The sequence below is a fragment of the Suricata suricatta genome, chromosome X (genome assembly GCF_006229205.1).
Source record: "Suricata suricatta isolate VVHF042 chromosome X, meerkat_22Aug2017_6uvM2_HiC, whole genome shotgun sequence".
Taxonomy (NCBI): domain Eukaryota; kingdom Metazoa; phylum Chordata; class Mammalia; order Carnivora; family Herpestidae; genus Suricata; species Suricata suricatta.
This window is the reverse complement of record NC_043717.1, coordinates 58686884-58692708: the sequence shown is the minus strand read 5'-3', so window position 1 is coordinate 58692708 and position 5825 is coordinate 58686884.

Genomic DNA, 5825 nt, shown 5'->3' with positions numbered 1-5825 from the left:
CTTGGAGTGTCTAGGGTCTGTCATTTCAGGAGATTTTTTTTTAAATGGTGTCTCTCGGTTTCTTTTGTCGTGCCTCTGATTAATTTATTTCCCTACTCAGCGATATTTGGGGTTTTCCACTATGTGTGCTTTGGTTTGTTTCTTGAGGTAGCCCTGAAAAGGAAAACAGACAGACAAACACACAGAGAACACAAGCACAAAAATGTACTGATAAAGAAGCAAACCTAAGGGGGAAAGAAAAAAAGGAACAGAAAAGAAAAGAGAGGAGGAAAAAAAAGAAAAAAATAAGGAAGAGGAAAAAACGAAAGGGGAAAGAAAAAAATAGCACTCGGGGATTGGGAGGGGGGACAGCAACAGTCAGAGATAAAGGACAGTCTGAGAGCTTAAAACCTGCAGTGGGGGTTGGGGGAGATAAGGATGGATTAAAGGAAAACTGTCTGGATGGTAAGAGTTGATCTAAGCACAGCAGTGCCTAATTGTTGGTCTTTCCCAGATTCCAGGGGGAAAGGGAGAAAGGAAGGAAATAGGAAGATATTAAAGAGAAGACAGGGGACAATTAAAAATTAAAAATATTAAGAAAAAAACACTTAACGGTAATAAGCACAAGCACAGAGCTCTCCAGCGTGTATGGGCGTGGCTTGGTGCTGGTGGGTAGGGTCCCATGGGCTGCTCTCTGAGGCCCCGCCTTGGTGGATGTGAGGAGAAGAAGACGGGCGCCCCAAGTCCCCCTCAGACCATGCGTTCTAGCCACTCTCTGGAGTCCAACCTTCTTGTGCCTCGGGGGGATCTAATTGTTTCTGTTTTCTAAGTTCTGCCCGGTTTCTAAGTCCTCGCCCGCACACTCAATATTGCCACCACAGTTAAAATCGCCTGCAAGTGGGCTGCTTTCTGGTTGGGGCAGATAGGTAGTTTGTGAAGTCAGAGTTCTCCCCTGGCTCCACCTGCAGTCGGTGAGCTGCCTGGTCCCACTGAACGCCCCCGCTGAAGGGGCAGATATCTCTCTCTGCACTCAGCGGCCCTCAGTCCCAGGGGGAATCTCTCCTCTGCAGGGATTGCGCTGTGAGTGATTCAGTCTCTACTGCTCTTCCCCTGGTCTCTCTCCTGACTTGCCCGGCGGTACCGCTTGTGGCTGTGAAGGTCAGTGCGCCTCTGAATACCCGATGCCCCGCGTGAGCGGCTGTCGGGGGATCTGTGCGCCTCCGGGCTCCTGGCCACCCAGCGCGGAGCGGCTCCCTGCTGACCAGTCCGCCTCCAGCCTCCAGGCCGCCCCACCCAGCTAGGAGCTGTGCGCCTAGGGACACGCGGGTTTCAGCGGGCCCAGCATCAAGCCTCTGGGCGCCTGGCGCTTTGTCTCCGGAGGCGGCACTCCCTCCCCTATAGTCTCAGGTCTCTGTTGGCACTCACTCACTCAGGCAACCGTGAGACTGCTGTCGATAAGGGGTCTGTTCGCACATCTCCGTTCTTGGAGATCAGAGAGCTGTGGCTTTTTAATTCTTCTCAGTTTGATAATTGTGGGTGGATGGAGGTAATGAGGCTCCTTACTTCTCCGCCATCTTGCCGCTCCGTGTTCTCTCTTTTCCACTCAAGGAGACCCATTTCATATTTCTTGCAAGACTGGTTTACAGGTAACACACTCCTTGTTTTCTTTTCTGAAAACTATCCCTCCTTTCATTATGAATGATAGCTTTGCTGGATAAAGTATTCATGGCAGATTTTTTTCCATTCAGCATTTTGAATATATCATGACACTTCCTTATAGTTAGCTAAATTTCTATTAAGTAATCTCCAACTAATCTTATGGATTTTCTTCTGTAACTTAAGGATTTCTTTTGTCTAGTTGCTTTTAAGAGGTTTTTTTTAATCACTATATGTTGCCAATTTCATTACAATATCTCTTGCTGTCGGCCTGATTTTGTTGATTTTGATGGGAGTTATCTGTGCCTACTGGATCTAGATGTCTGTTTCCTTCCTCAGATGAAGGAAATTTTAAGTTATTATTTCTCCAAATAAATTTTCTGCCCCCTCTCCTGCCTCTTCTTCTTCTGGGTATCCTATAATACAAATGTTATTACATTTTGGAGTCACTGTATTTTCTAAGTCTCTTTTCCTATTCCATAATTGTTCTTTCTCACTTTTGTACAGCTTCATTGCTTTCCATTACTTTGTCTTCTACATCACTAATTCATTTCTCTGCCTTTTCCAGCTTGTTGTTCATTGCATGAAGACTCTCTCCAATATCATTTATTGCACTCTTCATGTCTGATTGATTCCTTTTAACTGTTTTATCTCTGTGGTAAGGGTTGCAGTGATGTCTTCTATTCTTTTCTCAAGTACAGTGTGTATCCTTATTATTGTTGTTTAAATTCTCCACCAGGCATGCTACTTATATCTATTTCACTTAGATCTCTAACTGTGATCATATCTTGTTTTTGCATTTGGGATAAATTCCTCTGTCTTCATATTTTATCTAAGTCTCTGATTTCTTTTCTGTGTTACAAAAGTCGGTTATGTCTTTTGCTCCTGAAAGTATTGGCCTTATGAAGAAGAGATCATGTAGTTCCTAGAACCTGGCCTTTCAAAGAATGGCTCTGTTGTGTGCTGTGTGCACCCTGCACACTTTTGGCTGGGCTGTCCTTTCCATCAATCATCTTCAGAGGCTTTCCTTGCGTGCTGTGGGCAGTGTTTGATCCCTGGCCTTAATGTGGTGAGTTTTACATATGTGTGTTCTGGTCTGCTTGAGAAATAAGACCCGTCACTACTTACACTGGAACTAAGGCCCTACAAGACTCTGGTAAGGAGACATGGTGTGGGAAGGTGTTTGTGCTAATCTTCTGGAGAGAAGCGTCCTGTGTTGGGACTGAGGCAAGCATGACTGAAAAGGACAATTCCACTGTAGTGAAGCAGGGTTGGACTTGGTGTAATCAAGTTAGACAACAACTGTGGACATTGATCTGCTCTTCACAAGAATCTCTGTGTTTATACTGAGGACCAAGGGAGAGAAGTAGTGCCATCCAGCTTCATTGTTAAAGGAAATGTGTCTCTATTGAAACTACCTCTCAAGGACACACTCTAAGAAGAGCAGTTAATGTCCCCACTGTGAGCCCTAAGCAGTGTTCAAATAGATTTTTCTATGCTCTATGCCTTGGGATGTTTACCTGCCTTCTTCCCAAGGGTAATAGAGTAACCTCTATCTCAGCCAAGCCCACTGACTTTTAGAGTTCCAGGCTTTAAGGAGTGCTGTTTGCAAGAACACATGAAATCCATCTTTCCAAGTCAATAATATCTTTGTGTAAATGTTCTCCTTGTGCATTTCGCTGTGTGCTCCTCTCTCTTGCCCTTCTCTACAACCAGGGCTCCCTCCTCCCTGCATCACTCATGACCTGTTCACCCATAATATACATTCCTTGTTTCCAACTTTCTTTGATGTGACCCCTTCTCTCCTTTTAATTGTGTAGTCTCTTTTTTCAGTCTTCAGGTCAATTTGTTGGTGTTTAGAATGATTTGATAGTTAACTAGTTGTGTTCCTGAGACAAGGTGGACCTCCATCCCCCCTACTCTGAAACCATCTTCTTCTCTATGAGAACAGCCTTAAGGGACTTTTACACTCACCTCTGATACCTTACAGTATACAACACAAAGGCAGCCAGGTTTCCAGGTTTTCTATAAAAGAAGCCTACTAGCTTATCTTAAAAACTTCAACCTAAGGGTTAGTATCTAACTTAACATATATCTAAAGGCTGCCTGAAATAGTCTGAAATGACCAAGGAGTTTGGCATGTGGTACCTTAGCATTTGTCTTCTGTCTTTATCCAAGTAAAAATTATATTCCAAATAGAATCGTATGCAAAAACCTGTGGCCTCACCTTGTGTAACTACTTGGTAATTGTGTGGTTTCAGTGGCCAAGGTGGCTTATGTTCAAGTGCCTTATAATCCCATAAAAAATGAAGAATGACTGTTTAATTGGCTACCAGTTCAGGGCACAGTTCAGAGGCAGCAGACAGAAATGCCTGGTCTTGCCATAAAATAGGCTTGTTACCTTACTCTCATAGCTGCTGTCTGAGAGTAAGGTCTCTAATTAAACACATATCTAAGGGCTGACTCTAAGACTTTCCAGAAACCTAAAAGAGAAGACACCATTTTAATGTTCTCCCTCTGCCTTACTCTAGGTCAACATTATCCCCTGTTAAGGAGCTTGTGAACACATCTGGCACCCTGTTTTTTGTGAGTTAAACCCAAGGGACACACTTTGATTACCTGGCTCTGATGGCTAGAAAGAATCATGTTTTCAGGTCCCATAGGAGTAACAGAAAAAAACACGTCTTATTCAGCTACCTTCAGGGCACAGGAAAGAAAGAGTAGAAAGAAATGCTGCTTTTCTATGATGGAGACCTATTAGATTATCTTCAGACCTGTGGACTGAGGGGCATGCTTATAATTAAGGACATTTTTAGGTGTTGATTTCAATCTTCCCCAGGACAGGGAAGGCTGATAGATGTCATCTTTGTACTCTACATTGGCCTCACCTCAGGTTACTGGTCTTTCCAAGATAAAAACTTGTGCACATTTTTGGTGCCCTGGAATTTGTAGCTGTGACCCAGAGAAAACATCCTTTGATAGTCTGGCTCTGATGAACAATAAAGATTGTATTCATGAGTTCACAGAATTGTATCAAACAACTAAATATTTCCTAACTGGTAATCACCCTAGGTATCAGAGGAGAGAGCAGAGAGAAATGCCCATCTTCCAATATCAACCTAAAGAAGTTTATTTGTGTATCTTAAAAAGTGCTGCCTGATGTTCTGGCTTCCAATAATTTTTAATCTAGTTGCTGACAGAAATTCTCACCTTTTGGACACTTACAGGTGTTATCACATCCTCAACTGCTGAGAACCATTAGGAAAAAAGTATACTGTTTGGGCAATTACAGAGGCTAGAAAGACAACCAAAGTTAAAACTGTCGAAATATAAGTTTTGTCTCTTACATAATGCCTCTTCTGCCAGAATGTAAAAATGGCCATTTTGGCTAATATATAGAAACCAACAGTGTCAAGAAAAATGAAGAAACAAAGGACTATGTTCCAAGCAAAATGAAAAGATAAAACCTCAGAAAAATATCTTAATAACATAGAGATAAGTGATATACATAATAGAGTTAAAAATAATAATCATAAACATGCTCTCTGAGGTCCAGAGAAAAGTGTATGAACAAAATTAGGATTTCAACAAAGAGAAAAAAGAAGAAAGTAGTAAAGAGAAATCACAGATATGGAAAGTAATACAACAACTAAATTATGATGGAGTGTTTCAACAACAGACGAAAAGAAGCACCATATAAAACCAGTAAACTCAAAGACAAGGCAGGAAAATTCATCGAATCAGAGCAGCAGCAACAACAACAACAACACGACAACAATGACAACAACACAACAGTGAAATAGAGCGAATATAGTTTAAGGAACTTTTGTCCAAACATCAAGAAGACCAATATTCACATAATAGGGGTCCCAGAAGAACAAGAGAGAGAGACAAAGGGGCAGAAAGTATGTTTGAAGAAATTATGACTGTAAACTCTGCTAGCCTACAAAAGAAAGCAGAGTTTTGTGTCCAGAAACCTCAGAGAATTCCAAATAATATGAACCCAACGAGGCACATCCCAATATACATAATAATTAAAGTGGAATAAATGTACTAGAAAATCTTAAAAGCAGGAAAAACATAATTCCTTGCATATGAGGGAATGCCCATAAGAACTATAAGCAAATTTTTCAGCATAAACTTTGCAGACCATAAGTGAATGGCACTGATTCTTTCAGCACTGATATATT